The sequence below is a fragment of the Nelumbo nucifera genome, chromosome 1 (genome assembly GCF_055504915.1).
Source record: "Nelumbo nucifera cultivar China Antique chromosome 1, China Antique-T2T, whole genome shotgun sequence".
NCBI classification, from domain to species: domain Eukaryota; kingdom Viridiplantae; phylum Streptophyta; class Magnoliopsida; order Proteales; family Nelumbonaceae; genus Nelumbo; species Nelumbo nucifera.
The window spans coordinates 49,298,729-49,323,101 of NC_142649.1; the positions used below are offsets into that span (position 1 = coordinate 49,298,729).

The following is a 24,373-nucleotide window of genomic DNA, read 5'->3' on the forward strand; positions in this document are numbered from 1 at the left end:
GCAGACAAGCTACCTAGTGTTCTATGGGCTTACCGAACCACGAAGAAAACTGCCACAAGAGAGACTCCCTTCAACCTCACCTAAGGCACCAAAGCAGTTATCCCAGCAGAAATTGAAGTACCTACGCTGCGACTAGAAGCATACAATGATAAGACGAATGAGGATGAGCTACGTACCAACCTCGATCTACTCGACGAAGTAAGGGACCTCGCGTACATCAGGACTGCAGCTTACCAGCAAAGAGTAGCTCGGTACTATAATGCCAAGGTCAAGAAGCGGAACCTCCGCGTCGGTGACCTAGTCCTTCGTAAAGTTATGGTACCTAAGCTCGGTGCTAGCAAGTTCGGGTCCAATAGGGAAGGACCTTACCGAGTGAAACGAGTGCTCGGGGAAGGAACATACGAGCTCGAAACCCTCGAAGGGAGACAGATACCTCGGGCCTAGAATATTGTCAACTTAAGACAGTCTTACCTGTAACAACTGAGTAGACTATGAGTCACTCCCAGAGCCTAAGGGCCAGAATGCCGAGCTAACATGACCTTGGCATTATAAGACCCTGTCACCTCTTCGGCACGGGTGAACTCTAGGAGAGCGGACTATAAGCCGCTCCCCCAGCCTAAGGGCCAAACGTCGAGCTAATGAAAGACCTCAGCACCATATGAGACCTAGTCGCCTCATCGGCATAGGCTGAGTACTTGTAATGCCTAAGGCGCAGGCAGCTCAGGTACGAACCTTGTAATGCATAGCCCACCCCGGCATACAACAGGTTGAACTCGTTAGGAACAACCGATGTCAACTTAACCCGGGTGCAGACAGGTCGGGCATATACCCTACTATGTTGCTCACCTCGGTGTACATAAGGTTACCCCTGCAAAGTACTGGGAGACAATTCGGGGTGACAACAGTTGAGAAACTCCCACCTCAGGTACTTAGCTCGATAGCTTAACAGTTCGGGGTAAAATAATCACTTTAGCAAATAAAGTAAATTGCACAGCACTTAGCAAAGTGTATTTTCATTACAAATATCCCATTACAAAAAGTTTGTTAAAAAAAATCAAGTTCGCAGGTACAGGGGTTGAACTACTTCGGAGGCTCATCGCCTTTGCTAGGGACCACCTCAGGGGCATTAATCGGACCGGTGGCTTTTGCATCATCATCGGCACCTTCGTCCTCAGAGTCCGGATCATCCACTGACTGACACACTATGTCATCAGTGATTCGTGAAGTGGTGATGGTGCACGTATCAAGACCGAGGTAGACGTGCCTATAACCACCGGCTGAGCTTGAAACCCTTGCGGTAGGCCTCGGTCATCACGTCGTCGAACCTCGAAGACTTAACATAGTCAATGACAACCTGGACCTTGGTTTCCTCGAGGGCATCTTCGAAGATCTCGGTCTTCTCTTTGAGATCACCTCTGAGGTACTCCACCTCGTGCACCTCAAGCTTCAGAGCATCCCGGTCTTCCTTAAGGCTGTCCATCTCGAGCCACAAGGCCTCCTGGCCAACCTTGAACCCATTCACCTCGGCCCTCAATCAGCCCTTGTCTCGGGCCAGCTCGCTCTTCTCTGCCAACAGCACCTTGATGAAGTTCTTCTGAGCTGAGGCATCATTCTGCAAGCGGTGGATCTTACCGCAAGCTGCCCTCAGTTTGGTATGGGCTGCACGGGATGACTTCTCAGCTTCCAAAGCCTATCTCAGATAATGATCAGATTGAAGATTCAAGGCACGCACGGCTAAGTTCACCTACAAAATGGAGACCAGTCAAAAAAAAAAAAAAAGAGAAGAGAAGAGGGTCCTTCGCAAGGAACACACCACCATTGTATGAGAAGCAACTCGGGCACTGAGCTGACAAGGAGTGAGATCAACCCATTCTGTGACCTCCTCCGGGTACGCAGCCTCCTTACTCTTCTGAAGGCTGCACTGGGGGTTCAGAATGCTTTGACCCTTCTGACTCCCTGAGCTGGATACCGACATCTCTGCCGCATGGGTGGACTCCTCAGAAGCTTCAGCGGCAACACCAGCAGGACAAGCCCTGGCTGTAGCCTCTACAGGGCGAGTCTTAGCGCCAGCTTCAGTGGCATCCCCGGCCGCAGTCTCGGCAGGCTTAGTGGTGGGCTCTGCCGCCATCTCGGGCCCCTGAGGTGCCATGTCTCCCTCCATGTCGATGACAGGTTGAGCGTCAGGGAGCTCGGGCTCCGAAGCCGGGGCCTGTGGAGGCTGAGCCTCGGTAGAGGCCTGCGGGGACTCGTCGAGCGCCTTCTTGGCTACGCGCTTCTTCCTCCTCATCTGGTGGAAGAGCCTCTGTCTGCCTATCTTTTTCGCCTCCATGGGACTTGTAGTGAAGCTCGGCGTTAGTAACCCTGAAGTAAGTATGCGAACAAAAAAGCCGAAGTAAAGACAAACCTACCCGGGCTCAAGCTAGCCTGGATGAGCTTCTCCTCGGCTGTGAAATCCTTGTAATTCAACCCAAGTTGAGCCCAGGACTGAAGTGACTTCTTAGTCTTCCCATCAAGGATAACACCGGGGTCTTGAACAGCCACCCTCCAATCAGTGGGGAAAGGCCACCCCATGCTGCTCTGAACTACGAAGTAGTCCCGCTTCCAGACCGGGACTTTACTCGGGAGCTTGTGCATTAATTTAAAACCCAGGCAGGGAGACAGATAATAAGCCCGTCTGTGCCCGGGAAGAGCGCCCGAAGCGCTCTTCTTTATTGCCAAGATAGAACAGAGGATATCTAGGTCAATGGAGAAGGCACGGTCGAAGCAAAGGGAAATGGTCCCAACCACATTCCGTATGAAATTCGGGTGAAGCTGGTCCAACGTAATATTAAAGTGCACCAGCACCTCAACCATCAGGGGATGAAGGGGGAGACGGAGTCTAGTGACCATTTGCTCCCTGAAGACCACGATCTCAACGGGACCGTGCTCCCATGGAAAACTGCCGGTAGGAAGGCTGTAAGAGTACTCCCTAAGAAGGTGGAACCTCTGTATGAGATCCTGAAGTCTCTCCAGAGCCATGGTGGAAGGGCCGAACTGATCTGGCACCCGATCTCTGTGGGAGGTGGATGCTAGATGACCCGAAGCCACCCGTACATCGGACGGCTGGCCGGCAGGAGAGCCACCCTGAGCTGAGGTACCCACCTCGGGCTCGTCGATAAGGCTATCTACACTAGATGACATGAAAGAACAAAAGGAAAGAAAGTTTAGAAAAGAAAAGGAAGCTCGGGGACTCACCGCAGAAAACGCAAACCGAACTGAGGAAATAACTGAGCTACAAACCCGAGCTAGGAACCTTAGACGCGAGCTCGATACTGACGCTGAAGACTTTGTGGCGAAGAAACGACCAAGGGTCCCCAACTATTTATAGCCACCGCATCCGGGCGTTAACGGTCGAGATTGAGATGATCCAACGGCTCTCAAAGAAACCGGCTACGGGCTCCTCAAGGCAAAATTAGTTTAGCGCATTTTTTGGCGTCCGCGAAGTCCAAATCGCGTGATGTCCGCACGTAAACCGAACGCGACTCGGGTTTCTTTTGATTGAGTCGGGTACTGGACCAGTCCAACTAGGCAAAGCGCATGACGGACTGATATGAGTACCGAAGCCAAATCCACACGACGTGTCATCAACTCCTCGCACTCGGTCAACACCGCCAGCACAGGGAGTGGGGGGCAATTGATGGAGGGTAATTTGGCCTGACCTCGTAGCACGGGTACACGTGGGCATGACCTTGCTCAAGCAATGACTCAGTATGACAGCACAGCAAGCGCAACCGCAACTCGGTGGGAAGGGCTCACTGAGTTTAGTCTAGCAACTCGGTGGGTTAGGCTACTCGCCGAGAGCCGCCTGGCTTGCACCTCCTACCCAAGGCTGAGGCGCTTCGAGCTACCTCCGAGCTCGGGGCCCCCTGACCTTTCTTAATGCCCGAGCTCCTCCCAGTGGATTTTATGCCACTCCCAAACAGGAACCACCCGATCCATTTCTAGATACCCCGAGGTAAAGACACCTCGGGCCGGACAACTCGGTGTAGCTTCCCACAGGCAGCTCGCCACATGCAGGGTAGCTCGGTACAGGGTAGCTCATAGAAGAGCAATTCGGCACGTCACAGGAAGGCCTCCTGCCCGACCACCATACCTAACAAACCTGGAGACCGCAACCACGTCTCTCGTCAGACAGTGTTGTGCCCGCCACCTTTAGAAGGTGTCTTACACCTGACAAGTACGTACCCTGCAACATGGCCCCGTGCGTGCCACCTCAGCCCTGGCTGTAACGGCTGCGGCAAGATGACAGTGGCAATTATACCTGCCCTGCCAGAGGCAGGTGGGCCTGATTCGAACTGAGGAAATAACTGAGCTAGAAACTCGAGCTAGGAACCTTAGACGCGAGCTCGATACTGACGCTGAAGACTTTGTGGCGAAGAAACGACCAAGGGTCCCCAACTATTTATAGCCACCGCATCCGGGCGTTAACGGTCGAGATTGGGATGATCCAACGGCTCTCAAAGAAACCGGCTACGGGCTCCTCGAGGCGAAATTAGTTTAGCACATTTTTTGGCGTCCGCGAAGTCCAAATAGTGTGATGTCCGCACGTAAACCGAACGCGACTCGGGTTTCTTTTGATTGAGTCGGGTACTGGACCAGTCCAACTAGGCGAAGCGCATGACGGGCTGATATGAGTACCGAAGCCAAATCCACATGACGTGTCATCAACTCCTCACACTCGGTCAACACCGCTAGCACAGGGAGTGGGGGGCAATTGATGGAGGGTGATTTGGCCTGACCTCGTAGCACGGGTACACGTGGGCATGACCTTGCTCAAGCGATGACTTAGTGTGACAGCATAGCAAGCACAACCGCAACTCGGTGGGAAGGGCTCACCGAGTTTAGTCTGGCAACTCGGCGGGTTAGGCTACTCGCCGAGAGCCGCCTGGCTTGCACCTCCTACCCAAGGCTGAGGCGCTTCGAGCTACCTCTGAGCTCGGGGCCCCCTGACCTTTCCTAATGCCCGAGCTCCTCCCAGTGGATTTTACGCCACTCCCAAACAGGAACTACCCTATCCGTTTCTAGATACCCCGAGGAAAAGACACCTCGGGCCGGACAACTTGGTGTAGCTTCCCACAGGCAGCTCGCCACTTGCAGGGTAGCTCGGTACAGGGTAGCTCATAGAAGAGCAATTCGGCACGTCACAGGAAGGCCTCCTGCCCGACCACTGTACCTAACAAACCTGGAGACCGCAACCACGTCTCTCGTCAGACAGTGTTGTGCCCGCCACCTTTAGAAGGTGTCTTACACCTGACAGGTACGTACCCTGCAACATGGCCCCGTGCGTGCCACCTCAGCCTTGGCTGTAACGGCTGTGACAGGACGACAGTGGCAGTTATACCTGCCCTGCCAGAGGTAGGTGGGCCTGATTCGATAGAGTTCTGTTATAAGTAACCCAATCCCAAAGGACAGAGGTAACTTTTTGATACTCGCGCTATCTGCACTCTTAGCTTTCTTCCTCTCTTTGCATCTTTCACAGAACTCTAACTTAAGCGTCAGAGTGTTCCCGTCGGGCAAGGCCCCGGGGATCCCTCATCTTCTCCATCTCAGGAACCTTTCAAGAGCCATGCAAGTGCTAGGTAGGAGTGACCGGATTGCGCACCATTACAAACCTAACGGATCTGGTCACCGAACAACCAAAAAATAGATGGTGAATGGTTTCAACAGCAGTACCACATAAGCGACAAGTAGGGTCAATACTAGTAATATAGTTAGCCAATCGACCAATGGTAGGAATATCATTTGTTGTGCAACTCCAAAGAAAGAATTGTGCCTATGGTGGTAAATGTTTAATACTCCAAAAGCTCTTCCACGTTACTATGCCAAAAGCATAACATGCATTAGAATGGTGTGCATCATCAGTTGACAAGAGATTGTACATGGAAGACGTTGTAAACCTCCCATGAGGAGTAAGTGTCCAAACCATCTTGTCATCAACTTCCTCCACATTTGTTGGTAGAGGTAAGGTCTTTATGAGTTGCATCGTAGAGGGATCAAAAAACTGACAAAGTTGTTCATGCACCCAAGACCCTGTGTGAGGGTCAATAAAATATGCCACACGTAGTACAGGTCTCTCATGAGGGAGAGAGAAATTGGTGTTGGGAGTAGTCCAAGGTTTAGGCAACCAAGAATCAGCCAAGGCATCTGTAGACCAACCATTCCCAATACACCATTGGCAACCGCGCTTAAGATAAGTTTTGCATTTAAGCATACTCGTCCAAATATATGTCCTTGTGCTTTTGGAAGAAACCATCCAAAAACTTTTTTTGTTGAAGGTATTTGGACTCTAAAACCTTCACCCATAGATTGGAATGCTCAATAAAAAATCTCCAGCATAATTTGGAGACAAGGGAAATATAGAGACGACGGAAATCTTTAAAACCCAAACCTCCTGATAATTTAGATGTAGTAATATCACTCTACTTGCGCAGATATAAATGCTTCTTATCAGCAGAAAAACACCACCAAAAATCACAGGACAAAGATGTAAGTTGCTGACAATGGGAAGATGTGAGCAGTTTAGTGCTCATTATGTATGTAGGGAGAGCAGACACTGTACTACGAAGCAAAACTGTCTTACCCGCATGAGACACACAACGGTCTTTCCATCCTTCCAATCTTGATTTGACCTTTTCAATCACCCTCGAACCATCTTCTTTACAACTCTTAACATCATGAAGACTACAACCCAAATATAATTCATTACCCCTCATTGTTTTAACCCTGAGAAAGGAAGTTAACATTCGGCAACAATGTCTATGGACATTAGAGCTAAAATAGATTGATGATTTATCATAATTGATTTGTTGACCTGACCAAGAACAAAACATGTCCAGAATTTCCTTAATTTGGCCGACTACCTACATAGTGCTCCTTCCAAAAATTTGAATATCATCAACATACATCATGGGGTTCAGCACAACTCCACCTGTACGAAGTTTAACCCCGTGCAAATGTCCATCTTCAAGGTCCAACAATAATAGTTTAGATAAAACATCAGCACACAAAATAAATAAAAAAGGTGAAAGAGGGCAACCTTGGCGTAATCCTCGATGAGGTTGAAATGGTTGGGAGGGAATCCCATTCAACATGATAGAGAAATAATCAGTAGAAATACAATTCGTGATCAAGTCACAAAATTGTTCAGAAAATCCTCTTAACCGTAGTACATGCATCAAAAAAGGCCATTCCATTCTATCATATGCCTTGGTAAGGTCTAGCTTCAAAATAAATAACCCTTGTCGGCCTTTCTTTCACCCCGGAGTGAAAGAATTTTGCATTGGTGATATGAGACGGGCCAACATACTTTTGAGTCTAGAGGTAATGATTTTGGTCAAAATTTTATATGTGATGTTTGTCAACCCAATGGGTCGAAAATTAGAAGTAGTTTCAACACAATCCTTTTTTGGTAAGAGAACAATATAAGTTTCATTTATTGGGCAAATTTTCTCTGGATGAGAAAATAAATCTTGAACAAAGGATATTAATTCCCCACCAATCTCATCCCAAAAGTGTTGATACATTTCAGCACAAATATCATCAAGACCTAGGGCTTTTGTAGGTCCAATTGCAAAGAGTGTAGATTCAATTTCTGAAGCAGAGGGAATGGCACACACAAAGTTATTGTCCTCTAAAGATATATCCAGGGAAAATATATGCATTGGGAATCCTTCCAACGATGGCTCAGAAGTGCTAGACAGTCATGCTCTTAGCTCCAATCAGATTGATGTATCTTTTGACATTTATTGTAAATGAATAAAGTACATAATTGATTCGTGTCATTGTGGTGTGTTTTTGTGTAATACCCTTAAGCTGGACACTTATGAGACTCGTGTTAGCTTAGAATCTTCATAGCCGTTGGATAGATTTAGGGAGATTTATCCTGCCAAGACTGACACTGATGTACCGCCAAGTTGGTTGGAGTGGCTTGTCTCAGCTTCCAGGGTGAGACCTGAGGTACATGCAATGTGGGTTTTCTTGAAACCCTGAACCAAACCAAATTCCAATATTGCCCTGGACCTTGGAGATAGATGGGCAAAACTGGAATGTTATACCTGACCCCTAGACTCAATTATGGTACAGCACTAGGTTTTAGATTAGGTTGTCTTCGATGTGCCAATCAATGAGATCCTTAAAGGGGGTTGGTCAAAACCTAGGTATGTTGGGGCAGTTTGAGAATTCACCTGAGTGGGTGATCATAATGACAGGATCAACCCCTTTGTTGGTCAAAGTGAATGATCGAGGAATGCACTCTCTCTGATGAAAACCTAAACTACCAGCAGTTGATTTCAAATGTTTTTAAAATTTTGTTTTGCAAAGTAAATTTATATAAACATATACATACATACATATATATATATATATATATATATATATATATATATATATATTATGGTTTCAAAATGTTTGCAAAAGGTTTTAATTCCCAAGATCCATGTGAATTGAGAGTGCAACACTATACCTTGCAGCCGAAGGAGAAGTCCTCTCTTGTTGGGTAATACCTGATGGGCTAATCTTGCATTTTTGCCCACAGTTCTTGGATTTTCATAAGGTGGCCAGACCCAAGAACCAATTAGTATAAATGTTGGACCCATTAAGAGCTCATGGTGATGGACTCAGGGGTTCACTATGTCCTATAGTGAATTCGTCTAGGCCTTGTAACAAAGGCTGGGCTGAACCCATGTGGCTAATGTGTAGATCAATGTTAGGGTTCCATGCCATACAGAGACAGCCAACTGGGCTGTAGGTTAAGAAGTAAGTGAGCACATAAGCTTAATGGGCCTAAGGCCCAATTCAAACTGGGCTTAAGTTAGTTAATTAAAAAGGGGAGAATTCAATTTTTGAACTGATTAGGATTAGCTGAAGGATAAGATAAGTCTTATCCATTTAAGAGTCCATATCCAAATATCAGATTTGGATCAAGAACTCTCTCCTAATTGGATTAGGAGGTTGATCCTAAGAAGGCTATAAATAGGGGGCGAATTCCTCAGTTTCAACACACAGCAATCTACAGAGTTCTCCCCTATTCTTGCCGCCCCTACCCAGTTTGATCTCCACTTGTGGATCTGATCAAGAAGAGTTCTTGATATTGTTTCTTGGTAGAAAAAGCAATCTGGAGTCATGCTCACTAGCCCTTACCCAATTCTTGCTAAAGAATTCAGGTTCTTACTGAACAACCATCCTATTGATCATGATTCACTACACACTGTGTCATCTTCAGTGGAGGTGGGTTTTGGTCTTCTCTTTGGGCGTGAACACCTGCGTTGGGAATTATTACTACTTCATATCAGGTATATCCCTCACTTCCTATTGGTTTCAGATCTGGTTCGGTAATGGATTCAAGAACGAACCTTGAAAATGTAATTTTCTAAATTAGGGAATGCAATTCCCAAATGGAAGAGAGAGAAATTTTTGAAATTTTGCCCAACCTTCCTGTAGAATTCAGCCATCCATATGATGGATCTCTCATCCCTTCAGTATTATCAGAACCAAGTTCTATTCTTGAACCAAAAATAAACCAGATCTGATTTGTGCAAATCGGCAGAAGTCGTTCTACCCGATTTGCACAGTTTGCAGTTTTGCTTGGAAATAGTTTCCCAGTTTTGGGCGAATGATCTAAAAATTAAATCTTTATTTATCTATAATATATCTAGAATTGTTCTATTTATATTTCTTGGATTTTGGGTTGTTCGTATGGGGGATATTGAAATCTTTTATTGGCGCAAGAAATCTGTGGAACTGATGTATTCTATTTATTCTTGGTCTATAAATAATTTTTCCTTTTATTTTAGACGGAATGTATAGAATTTGATTTGATGTAATATTAATAGAAAAATTAGGTTTTTCTATTTTATTTCATTGAAGACGAAGTTGGTTTGCATGGAGGAGAAGATTTGCGCAAATAAGAAATATGCGATCTGCGATTTGTAGAAATTGAATCTGCAAGCTACGACTAACTTTTTTCTTGTTGGTTTGGATCCATACGAACAGCCCACTAATGTGTTTATTTGTTGATTTGGATTGTCATTTATCAACTGTATTCAATTTTCAAATCATCTTCTTGAATTGGATCTTGAATTAAACATCAAACCCTAGACCCATTCGAACCAGATTGAACCAAACTGGTTGGACCAAATTTGTGGTTCGATGGGGGCTGTTCTCAGCCCTAAAATTTCCTTCATGGGCCGAGGGGTTGATGGTTGATTGTAAGATGCAATTTGGCCCACATTTGTAAAACCCAATTTTGATTTGTTAAAACTGCTTTAGCCCAATTCAACATAAATGCAATATGGGTCGAACTGCTCTTTGCAGTTCAGCCCATATACCTAGATAATATTATTTGATAATATTATGGGCTTTAAATGGGCTGAAAAGGTTTTTAAATTTTAATTATGGGTTTTACAGTTGCTTAATTGATTGGATCGATTATGGATTTCATGCATGTGATGTATGTGATGTGATGTGATGTGTACATGGGCCATAAGTGCTTGGCCCATGTTAATTCGATAGTGGCTCTTTCGAACACCATGGCTGAATGCACATCATTACCATGGTGCCCTTAAGATCATTGGATGATCTCCCTTTCTCAGTGGGGCTCACTCCAGTTTCTACGCAAGAGAAACACCCCAGAACCCCGTTTTGGGCCCACTTTGAATCTGACTTGATGAAAGTCAGTGGGAGCCACTTTGGTTTGACCTAAATCAGATCAAGGGAGTTATCATTTTCATTCTCCAGTAAATATAAGTGCATGTGATAGGGAATTTCATATGATGAATTCTCTAAAGGCCTTTCATCATTAGTATGAAGGTTGGCTGTATTGGTGGGTGGAGATGCATCATAAAATTGGGTTATCCATCTATTAATACACTCGGCTGCATTGCATCATAAGATGATAGGGGCATCATAGACCGATGTGGGAGGGGTCTATCCTAAAATGGAAGACTCTCTCACGGTACCTTAGTGTTCACGAACATGATAGGTGAGCACTTACTGGACAGAAAGGTTTAATCTAAAATGGCTATGAACCTTGTCTGATAGAGGCCAAAGGGAAAGCTCATAAGATGAGTGGATGAGATCCTTCACAGAAGGTGGTGGAGTTTTGCAACTGAAACAATTGTCTCCATGCACCCCATCTGGTTTCCCACACTTGCAAAGACACAATTGTCTCCATCACTGAGATTGGAGGGAATCTCAAAGATGCCCAAAAATGGAAATGGAACATAGATTAAAAGCCCTTTCTATGTGATGACATGAATCAATTTAGGTTGTGGACTTATAAATCTGCTTTGCCTTTACCAGAAATGGCAAATGGAAATTTCACCAAGTTGTTGGGTGATAACAAACTCAAGGGCCCTAATTATGCTAACTGGTTCTGAAACCTTATGCTGGTTTTGACATCCGAGAAACTGGACAAAATTGCTAAGAACCCTGCTCTGGATTGTCTGGGTGACAAGGCTTCTGAGGCCCGAAGGAGAGAGTATCAAGAATGGGAATAGAAAAATTCTCTTGCCCAGTATTATATTATAACCTCTTTAGACAATCTAATACAGCGACAATTCGATAAGATCAAAGTGTCCAAAGATATACTGGATAGTCTGAAGACTATGTACGAAGAGCATAATCGTTCTACTCGACAAAAGGTCTTAAAATTGTTTATGACCGCACAGATGACCAAGAACCAACAGGTTCATGACCATTGTCTAAAGATGATGGGTTATATCAATGAACTGGAGGCTCGCGGATCAGGGCTAGATCATGACACCAAAATTGATGTTGTTATTAATTTCTTGCCTCCGTCCTTTAATCAATTTATCATGAACTACAACATTAATAATCTAAACGTTAGCCTTCAAGAACTCAGCAATATGTTGCAGAGGGCTGAAGAACTGATTAAGAAGGATAAGCTGATAGCCATGCTTGTTGAAGGTGGCAAATTTGACACTTTACTTGGAGACTTCTACAACTGTTGCAGCTACGGCCATAGGCACTGTAGAATTAGTTATCAAAGAAGGGATTATTAAACTAAAATATTGTCTTTTTGTACCTAAATTAAGAAGAAATTTGATTTCTGTCTCAAAGTTGTGCATTGATGGTTATTCTATTTTGTTCAGTAATGTGATTACTATTAAACAGAATAACAAATTCCTAGCACATGGGGAACTTGAGAATGGTCTCTATGTTCTCCCTCCCTCTCTAGAAACTAACATTACCGAAACTACGATGAAAATAATCTCCAAGAAAAGAATCTATGATACAGTTAGTCTCACGTGCCTGTGGTATTACTGACTTGGCCACATTAACATAGATCGTATCACAAGGTTGGTAAAGGATGGTTCTTTGGATTTTCTAACTATAGAAGATCTTCCAACCTATGAACCTTGCCTTCAGGGTAAGATGACAAAATGGCCATTTAACGGTAAGCCTGAAAGATCTACAGGTGCACTTGACTTGATACATACTAATGTATGTGGTCCCTTGAATGTTATGACATGTAATCAACATGTTTATTTCATAACCTTCACCGATGATTATTCTCGGTATGGTTACGTGTACCTAATGAGACATAAGTCTGAATCCTTTTAAAAGTTCAAGGAGTTCAGACAAGAAGTCGATGAACAATTAGGGAGAGAAATTAAAGCCCTTTGATCAGATCGAGGTGGTGAGTATCTCTCTGATGAATTCAAGGACTACTTAAAGGACAATGGGATAGTATCACAATTAGCCCCTCTCACTATACTATAGCTAAATGGTGTGTCAGAGAGGAAGAACCAGACCCTATTGGATATGGTCTGATCACTTCTCATCCACTCAATATTACTTACATCCTTTTGGGGATATGCATTGAAGACTACAATTTACGTGTTGAACAGGGTTCCAACCAAATTTGTTCTAAAGACTCCCTATGAGCTTTAGACCAGTAAGAAACCAAGTTTGAGACACTTGAAGATTTGGGGTTGTCCTGCACATGTTAAAAGAACAAGTGCAGACAAATTGGAATCTAAGACCAGTCGTTGCCTATTTGTAGGTTACCCAAAAGGCTTTGTAAATTACCTATCCTATGATCCGAAAGAACAAAAGGTGTTTTGTAGTCGAAATGTCTATTTCTTAGAAGAAGATTACATCCTAGAGAATTTTCAGCAAGAAATTGTTCTTGATGAGGAGAGCCCAAGAGTAGTGGGAGATGTCCCACAAGCTCCAGATACTCAACCTAGAAGGTCTACCCAGGTATCCATGCCTCTAGTTCATTACAACTATAACCAAGAAAGTTACTTGGTGGAAGCCAGGACAAGTGACGAAGATCTCATGACTTATGCGGAAGCTATGTTGGACATAGATTCCATAAAGTTGGTAGATGCCATGAAAGTCGAGATGAACTCGATGGAGACCAACAAGGTCTGGACTCTTATGGACCTACCCTTTGGGGTGAAAGCAATTGGTTGCAAGTGGATTTACAAGAGGAAGAATGACCCAAATGATAACATTGAGACCTATAAAACTCGTCTTGTGGTGAAATGGTACACTCAGAAAAAGGGAATCGACAATGAGGAGACATTTTCGTCGGTGGCTATGTTGAAGTCTATTACGATATTGCTAGCTGTAGCAGCATACCATAACTATGAGATTTGGCAAATGGATGTCAAAACCACACTCCTGAATGAAGATCTTACTGAAGATATCTATATGCAGCAACCACAAGGATTTATTGTTGCAGGTCAAGAACACATGGTATGCAAATTTAACCAATTCATATATGGACTGAAGCAGGTTTCTAAGAGTTGGAACATCCAGTTGACTCTACTATCAAACAGTTTTACTTTGAGCAAAATCTGGATGAACCCTGTGTTTATAGGAAGGCCAATGGGGATAAGGTTACATTCTTGGTTCTGTATGTAGATGACATTTTACTCATTGGGAATGATGTAGGAATGTTAACTATGATGAAAGTGTGGCTTTCATAGCAATTCTCCATGAAAAACCTTGGAGAAGCCACCTATATCTTGGGACTTTGACTCTATAGAAATAGATGGAAGAGGATAATTGGATTATCTCAGTCTACTTACATTGACAAGATTGTCAAGAGATACAGTATGGAGAACTCCAAGAGAGGAAATGTTCCTTTCAGGCACGGAGTCACTCTCTCCAAGGGTATGTCTCCCAAGACTCCTGAGGAGATTGAGGACATGAAGGAGATTTCCTATGCCTCAGCGGTAGGGAGCATCATGTATGCCATGTTGTGCACTCGTCCTAACATTGCTCAAGCAGTGAGTGTGGTAAGTAGATACCAGTCTAACACAGGACAGAAACACTTGATAGCTATGAAGAACATACTAAAATACCTTCGAAGGACAAAAGAGTTTTGTCTGGTATTCGATGGTAGTTCACTATAGATCCAAGGGTATACTAATGCCAATTTCCATTCAGATCCAGATGATAGAAAGTCTACATCTGGGTACATCTTTCTGATGGGGGCCTGTGCAGTTAGTTGGAAAAGCAGCAAACAAGGTTCCACCACAAATTCCACAATCGAATCTGAATACATTGTCGTAAGTGAAGCTGCTAAAGAAGCTATCTGGATGAAGAAGTTCATTCAGGAATTAGGATTAGTTCCATCCAGCACATAACACATTCCATTGTTGTGTGACAACAATAGAGCTATAGCTCATGCTAAGGAGCCACAAGCCCACTCGAAGTCGAAGTACATCAAGAGGAAGTACTATGTACTACGGGAGATAGTTGGTAGAGGGTACGTCCTGATTCAGAAAGTAGCATCAGGGGAGAATGTAGCAGACCCATTGACTAAGACACTTACATAGAAAGTTTTTGAAGAACACATGGAAAGTATGGGATTCCGGCTTGTACCCAATTGGACCTAAGTGCAAGTGGGAGCTGTTAGACAGTTATGCCCTTAGCTCCAATCAGATTGATGTATCTTACATTTAATGTAAATGAATAAAGTACATAATTGATTCATGTCATTGTGATGTGTTTCTGTTTAATACCCTTAAACTAGACACTTATAAGACTCATGTTAGTTTAGAATCTTCACAGTCGTTGGATAGATCTAAGGAGATTTATCCTGCCAAGACTCACACTGATGTGCCGCCAAATTGGTTGGGGTAGCTTGTCTCAACTGCCAAGGTGAGACCTGAGGTACAAGCAGTGTGGGTTTTCTTGAAACCCTGAACTGGACCAAATTCTAGTATTACCCTGGACCTTGGAAATAGATGGGAAAAACTGGAATGTTACACCTGACCCCTAGATTCTATTATAGTACTGCATTAGGTGTCGGATTGGGTTGTCTTTGATGTGTCAATCAGTGAGAACCTTAAAGGGGGTAAAAACCTGAGTATGTTGGGGCAGTCTGAGAATTCACCTGAGTGGGTGATCATAGTGACAGGATCAGCCCTTTGTCGGACAAAGTGAATGATCGAGGAATGCACTCTCTCTTATGGAAACCTATACTTCTAGCATATATATACTATGGTTTCAAAATATTTGCAAAAGGTTTTAATTACCAGGATCCATGTGAGTAGAGAGTGCAACACTGTACCTTGTAGCCGAGGGAGATGTCCTTTCTTGTCAGGCAGTGCATGATCATTATGGGTTGAGAGGTTAAGTGCAAGACCATTGAGGGTAATACCTGATGGGATAATCTTGCATCTGCCCGTAGTTCTTGGGTTTTCATAAAGTGGCTGGATCCAAAAACCATTTAGTGTAAATGTTGGGCCCATTAAGAGCCCATGGTGATGGACCCAGGGGTTCACTGTCTCCCATAGTGAATTCTGAAGGAGATGAGAGATCCATCGTATGGACGCCCAAATCTTGCGGAATGAAGGGGGCGAATTTCAAAAAAAAAAAATTCCCTCCCTTCAACTGGGAATCGCATTCCCTATTTAGAAAATCATATTTTCAATGACCAATCTTGAACCATGGACTGAACCAGATCTGAACCAAAAGAATTATGAGAGAGGTATACCTGATACAGAGAAATATTATCTCTCAATGGTGTTCACGCCCAAGGAAGCATCCAAAGACTGCTCCCACTAAAGTTGGCACAGTGCAGGATGGAGCAGAATCAGCAGCGTTCTCCAAGAACTTGATCCTTCGTAAGAATAGCTAGATGGCACGTGAGCACTGCTTCCAATCAGTTCTTTCACAAAAGGTTGATATCAAGATCGAATCTTGATCTCTCCCACAAAGTTGGAGATCGAACTGGAGGTCTAGCGGCAAGAAAGAGTTTTGCAGAAATTGCAGAAATCTTTCTTTTGTGATTTCAGCTCTGAAGACTAGAGACCTTTTTATCTCTTGTGTTGTGTGTCTTAAGGTTGCCACCCCCTCCTCCTTTTATAGTCTTAAAGGGATCAGCTCCTAATCACATTAGGAGTTGCTGATCCAAATCATATTTGGATTAAAAGTCCCTTTAAGTGATAAGGGAGAACCCTTATCTTATCTGTAGATTAGATCAGCCCTCTCCTAATCCTATTAGGAGGCTCCTAGATCTAAATCTTATTTAGATCTTGGACCCTCTAAGTGGATAGGGTCAAGGCCCAATCCTATCAACTGATTTAATCCCAGATCTGCCCTTCCTTTAAACTGATCAAATCAGCCCAGTTCGAATGGACTTTAGGCCCATTAAGGTTGTGTACTCACTTAGCCTTCCAAACTGCTGTTCAATTGGGCTTCCTTGTATGGCGTGGGACCCAAACATTGATCTACACATCAGCCACATGGGTTCGGCCCGGCCTTTGTTACAAGGCCTGGCCGAATACACTGCTATGGACAGTGCACCCCCTGAAACCCATCAAATGGGCTCTATGGGCCCAACACTTACCCTAAGTGGTCCCTGGGCCAAGCCACCTTGTAACACCCAGGGACTGTGGGCAGATGCAAGATTAACCCATCAAGTACTGCCCTCAATGGTCTTACACTCAACCTCTCAGTCCATAATGATCAAACACTGCCCGATAAGAGAGGTCCTCTCCCTCGGCTGCAAGGAACAGTGTTGCACTCTCTGCTTATGTGGATCCCGGGAATTAAAACCTTTTGCAAACATTTTAGAAACCATAATATATATACTTTCATATCTCATATAAAATATACTTTGCAAAACAAATCTCAACGATTGAAATCGGCTGCCGGCAGTCTTGGTTTCCATCAGTGAGAGTGCATCCCCGATCATTACCTTTGTCCGACAAAGGGGCTGATCCTGTCACTATGATCACCCACTCAGATGAATTCTCAGATTGTCCCAACATACCCAGGTTTTGACCCCCGCTAAGGATCTCACTAATTGGTACATCAAAGACAGCCCAATCTGACACCTAGTGCAGTATCATAATCGAGTCTAGGGTTCGGGTGTAACTTTCTAGTTTTGCCCATTAATCTCCAAGGTCCAGGGCAATACTGGAAATCTGGTCCAGTTCAAAGATTCAATTAATCCTACACTGTATGTGCCTAGGGTCTCACCCTGGCAGCTGAGACAGGCCACCCCAACCGACTTGGTGGTACAACAGTGTCAACCTTATCAGGATAGGTCTCCCTAGACCAACCCACTAGCTGTGAACATTCTAAACTAACACGAGTCTCATTAAGTGTCTAGTTTAAGGGTATTACACAGAAACATACCAAGGGAACATGAATCAAATATGTATTTTTATTCATTTACAATAAACTCATAATGTACATCATTCTGATTGAAGCTAAGGGCATACAAAAACTGTCTAACAACGTCCAGGCCTTGTAACATAGGCTGGGCTGAACCCATGTGGCTGATGTGTAGATCAATGTTAGGGTCCCACACCATTCAAATAAAGCCAACTGGGCAGCAGGTTAAGGAGTAAGTGTGCACATAAGCTTAATGGGCCTAAGGCCCAATTCAAACTGGACTTAAGTTAGTTAATTAAAAAGGGGAAAATTCAGTTTTTGAACTAATTAGGATTAGTTAAAGGATAAGATAAGTCTTATCCATTTAAGAGCCCAGATCCAAATAGAAACTCTCTCCTAATTGGATTAGGAGGCTGATCCTAAGAAGGCTATAAATAGGGGGCGAATTCCTCAGTTTCAACACATCGCAATCTGCAGAATTCTCCCCTATTCTTGTCGCTCCTACCCAGTTTGATCTCCACTTGTGGATCTGATCAAGAAGAGTTCTTGATATTGCTTCTTGGTAGAAGAAGCAATCTGATTTCATGCTCACCATCCCTTACCCAATTCTTGTTGAAAAATTCAGGTTCTTACTGAAGAATCATCCTATTGATCCTGGTTCACTACACTCTATGTCATCTTCAGTAGAGGTGGGTTTTGGTCTTCTCTTTGGGCATGAACACCTGCGATGGGTGTTATTGCTACTTCGTATCAGGTATATCCCTCACTTCCTATTGGTTTTAGATCTGATCTGGTTTTGGATTCAAGAACGAACATTGAAAATGTAGTTTTCTAAATTAGGGAATGTGATTCCCAACTAGGAGAGAGATAAATTTTTTAAATTTTGCCCAACCTTCCTATAAGGTTTGGCCATCCATATGATAGATCTCTCATTCCTTCAAGAAGAAGAGAATATATCTATGAAATGTTGACGAATAGTGCTTTGAGTTGTGTACATTAGATTGATACTAGGCCACATTGATGCATACCGCATTGTATTTGGGCCAATACACATCAATATTATACTGCGTCTAGCATCTATCTATTAAAAAACACTTGAAAGGTGATTCAAGCCCCTATCACCCTTATAACCAAACCTTAAATTAGAGATGTAAATTGGGCCATGCCACCGAAGGCCCGGCACGGTCCAACATGATTTTGAGCTGACCCAGCCAGGCCTAATGGTCCACGGGCTGTGTCGAGCTTGGGGTTTCAAGTCAATGGGCCAGCATGGCATGGCCCCACTATCGTGTCGTGCCACCCATGGCTTGTGGACTAGCATGGCCTAGCCCATGGCACAACCCATATATTATATATAGTATATAATATATTTAATAAAATAAACATTTTCTTAAATAAGTAACTTTGGTTCAATCCACAGTCCAGCCTGGCCTAAGGCTCGGCCCACGAACTAGCCCAGAACGGGCCCATGCGGGCTCAGGCCCTGGACCATGACGGGCCAACCCCAAAAAAAAAATCTTAGGGGAGGAAGGCATGGCCTAGCCCGCAATTTGTGTGGGCCATTCTGTGCTAGTCCAGCACGACCCATTTTACACCTCTACCTTAAATGCACCTTTAAGCTACCAAACTATCATGCTTCTTATGATAATAAATGAAATATAATTATCTTATTAAATTTTGTGTCTACATGCAATCCAAACAAATAACATATATTTATATTCAACAACTCTAACTAAAAGTTAAAAGGAATAATATTTGAATTTTATATTTTATCAATTATCAGAATACATAAGCCATCAAATCCACATTTATATTAACAATTGACTTTTAATTTCAAGAAATTTATACAAAAAATATTAATAATGGAACAATTTTTTAGTACATAAAATTTATAAATTTGCACATGATAAGTATCTTAAAATTTTTATATATCTTTATAAATTATAAATTATTATATTAATTTGATAAACAACATATTTATTTTTTATAAAAATAAAAATATTAATAATAAAATAATTATTTTATTGATTAAAATTATGAATTTTCATATGATATGTATCTTAGAAATTTTAACATATTTGAAAACATATTTATTGTTTATATAACTAAAAAAATATTGTTAACCAAAAATTTGAGAATTTAATAATTAGTTGAATTTTTTGTTAATGTTAAAAAGTAAAAATAGAAAAATAAAAATAATTGATATAATATTAAAATATAATGGTTGCATATGTTTTGTGCCTTAGACTTAAATAGAAGATAACAAAATAATAGCTTTGTACATACATTAATTTGTAAAAGTCTATATAATATGTGTCTTGGACTTGATGCATTATTATAAAATTGTATGATATATATATTCATCCTGCTATATTATTATAACATATTTCTTCATATATACTATTATAGTATATATTTTCTATGTTTTTATGTACTATATGTGGTTATTTTAAACTTAAATTTAATGTTATTAATGTATTTATAGAATTTGTCTCTATTTTACTAGTATATCCATATTATTTTCAAAATATATCTGTATTCATATTCGTATCCATATGAGAGTTATCCAATACTTAATTATTTACCTTTTCAAGAAGCTTGTAGACCCTGTTTTAGATATTGATGACTTTCGTTTTCAGTATATAAATGTTAATGACTTTCCATTCAAATATATAAATGTTAATTAATTATAATAAGAACAGTTTGTTGGGCACAAGGGTTACGCAAATAACAATACAACTAGGAACAAAACAATACACAAATTGCATGTATTATACAAGGTAAAACCATGCAAAACCATTGGGTGTAACCCGGCCATGTGCAACTAAGGCTGCATTTGGCATTCCTTATTTTAAAGACTTATCTTTTGTTGCAGTTAAAATGCCCCTATGAACATTGAACTTAGAGAAAAATCCTTTAAAATAAGGAATGTGCCAAATGCAGCCTAAAATCATCACATATTATACGATTTTTATTGTGTTCTCTTTGCAATTTTTCTTTTGGTTTCTTTTCAACATATCGATTGTATGTATAGCAAACAAGAATTGAATGATGCACTCACCATGACTTGAACCAGTGATATTAGTTTTGCATTTACAAATTACAATAAGCTTTTGTTCATGTAATTATTGTAGATATATACAAAGAGCAGTACACTGTTTTCTAGGTACAAAATAGTGACAATAAGACGAACTCTTACATATTGCAATATTAAAATAGCTCGGGCTTGATCTTAACTTTCTGTTTCTCTTATATTTTCTGTCAAACCAAACAATCCATGAGTGTTTTTGTTTTAGCCCGGGGTTGACAATCTTTTATTATTATTACTTTTTTTATTTTTGCATGTTGCTTTTACAGAAACTTCTAGATGAAGTGAACACAAATCGAACGAAATTTGGAAAAAGAAAAACAGCCAGGTAAAATTTGTCATTCAAAATGTTTGTTTACCACAATTTTTCATTAAAAAAAATCTGGAAAAGGAATTAGATAGAGACATGAGTTTGGGGGAGGCAATGTCTGCAAAGTCTGCCTTTGACATTCTTTTCAGAGAATTTTATAATTCCGAAAATGACCCAAGATGTGAGTGTGGGGAAAGAAAATGATTTTAAGTTTAGATGCATCAAATCGTTAGAAGTTGGACTAAAAACTCATTATAAAAATTGATTCTTTAGAGTTAGAAAATTCAATTTCTTTCTTCAAATATATAGTGATTATTTGAAGTAAAATTTTAACCAAACACAGCCTAAAAGTCCCATAATAATACAGAGACACATGGCTAAAAGTCATTTGATCTTGCTGATATTTTGGTACAGGCCCTAGCTGAGGTGGGTCCTGATATACTCTGAATTGAAAACAGGTGGGCCGTACATTGAAACTATGGCCCCATATCTAACAGTAGTCAATAAAATAAAATTTCTTTGTATATAGGCCCAAGTAATACCTGAGGCGACCATTAAAGTTGATATAGCTTATTATCTTGGTCTCCCTCCCTCTCAATCTCTCTCTCCCTCCTTTTTTTCTAATTAGTTTTACCGATTCAACAACGGAAACGGAAGATGAATAAAATAACAGAATACTTAAGTTGCAATGACTTTGATCAAATAAATAGAATAGAATGTTTAATTGAAGTGACTTTGTACCTATAGGAGGATGTGAATTCAGGATTTATTTTGATATATAGATTAATTAGTTTCAATGCTTTAAATGCAGCCTCAGACAACAACATTTTGAAAATTAGATTCGTCTTTAACAAGTTAATCTCCTTCCTAAGTTTTCATCTTCTCTTCTATTGAGACAAATCAGAAATGGCAGCTGTTCTGTTTCAATTTGTTTTCTCTGCATTCTGTGAAGTAGTGAGCTTCGCCTCTCTCTTGATCTTCCATGGTGCAGCTTATCTTTTTGTGTTCCTGATCACAGTGCTGAGATGTCCTGGTCAAATCATCAACTGTGTCCTCACAGATTATTTCAAGCCTCTTGTGAAGAATTCCTTCGATCTTGCAGTGGGGGAAATGACTTCTCTTGCCTTCACAGCTTTTAATAATTCTAAAGAAACCTTTTCATCGTGGGCCTCTACCAACATCACCTGCAGTAATGCAACTCAAGAACTCCAAATTATATTGAATGACACAATTTGTTGGGTTTCCAACAACTTCTCTGAGATTGGCGAGAGCTTTAGCGAGATGGTCTATTTGATCGCCAAAAATGTATGGAACAACTACGTGAATGCAATAGGATTTGTGAGGCAGAACGTTTGAATCTTGTTTTTTCTCCGATTTTGCTCAGTTTTTTTAGGTTATGATTTGAATTGTATATATATTTAATTATAAGATTCTGTGTAAGAGGAAACCCACAATTAATCAAAGCTATCCCTACTGAAACACCCTCATAATTCTCCATTGAGGGATCATATGGCTCCATATATATCTACTCCTATATGGAGTTGGAAGCAGAGACCTTCAACTCATACTTGAGATATCTGTAGTACTTTGTATTGAAAATGGTTCGCAAAAGGAAAGGCAGGTAATCTAATGTATATATAGTAGAAGTATAATCTCCAGTTTCCTATATTTCACGTCAAGACTATAGAAAGATTGTAAGTTATATGCGAATTGTGTTCATTGGGATTGTCATGAGAAGAGAGGAACAGGTGTAAATTATATTGCAGAATGTACTAAAAAAAGAGTAAATTTCTTAAACTACCTCTACTGTTTTGATGGTTGCTGATGATAGTAACAGCAAATACTGTAAAAAAAATAAGATAGAAAAACAGAATAGAACTTGGTTGAACGAGAAAAAGGTTTTGTAGTATTCTGATATTTCTCTCTGATGCTACAAATCAGTACAGAAGAGGGGATTTTATAGTAGATAGAGTCGGTTGAAACTGAACCGACGTACATGAACGAAGACTCATTAACTCACCTAGGGAGAGGTATCGGCAAACTTTGGAACTGAATTACTTTGGAAGATACAACGACTTGTATCAAAATGGAACAAACATTGAAAAGAGACTTTAACTTTATTGTTATTCGAGGTGACTGAATCACCGACTTCTGGAAATGTGAAACAACATTTAATACTCCTCCTTGGTGCACATTTCAGCAACTCCAATCATGTCTCGTAGCAATTCGAACTTGCCTTTTGATAGAGCCTTTGTGAATATGTCAACTAATTGTTCTTCAGTTTTGCAATGTTTGAGCTCTATTTCTTTGTTTCCTTCTGCTTCTCTGATAAAGTGATACTTGATGCCAATATGTTTGATTCTGCTGTGAAATATGGGATTCTTTGCCATTGCAATAACAGATTTTCTATCACAGTAGATTCTAGTAGCACCAACTTGTGGTTCTCCCATATCGTCAAATATCCTTTTGAGCCATATAGCCTAGCTCGTTGTTATTGCTGCTGCAATATATTCTGCTTCAGCTGATGATTGGGCAACAGTTGCTCGCTTCTTTGAAGCCCAAGAAAATATCCCTGATCCAAGTGTGAAAGCATAACCAAATGTGCTTTTCATGTCATCTACCGAACCTGCCCAGTCACTATCGGTGTAGCCAATGAGCTTAGAGTCATGTGTGACTCTGTACCAAATTCCATAGCTCTTTGTTCCTTGCAAATACCTTAGTATTCTTTTAACTGCTCCATGATGAACTTGACTTGGATTCTGCATGAATCTTGATAGTAGACTAACTGCATACATGATGTCTGGTCTTGTAGCAGTTAAATAGAGAAGACTTCCAATTATACTTCGAAATTGTGATTCATTTGCCTTTGGTGAGCCATCTTCCTTTTTGTATGCTTTAGTGTTGTCTAATGGAGTGGAGACTGTTTTGCACCCCTCCATTTTGAATTTCTTCAAAAGAGTTTCTGTATACTTCTTTTGTGAGATGAATGTCCCTTCTTCTTCTTGAATTATTTCAATTCCAAGAAAATAGTGCATTGGCCTAAATCAGTCATCTCAAAACTCTTCATCATGTCTTGAACTTCTTGACCATCTTCTCATTATTTCCAGTATAAATAAAATCATCAACATATAGAGAAACAATGAGAGTGTCATTTGCACCTTGAGTTTTGATGTAGAGTGTTGGCTCACTATAGCTCCTCCTGAATCCTTGCTCCAAGAAATAATTGTCGATTCTGCTGTACCAAGCTCGTGGAGCTTGTTTTAAGCCATATAGTGCCTTCTTTAATCTGAGAACTTTGTCTTCTTGTCCTTGCACCACGAACCCTTGAGGTT

At 41.4% G+C, this 24,373-nt stretch overlaps 1 pseudogene; it reads right to left on the reverse strand.

The window, feature by feature from the left end:
* Positions 1-23,521: 23,521 nt before the first annotated feature.
* Positions 23,522-24,076, reverse strand: LOC148803235 (secreted RxLR effector protein 161 pseudogene; annotated as a pseudogene).
* Between the last annotated feature and the right edge of the window lie 297 nt (positions 24,077-24,373).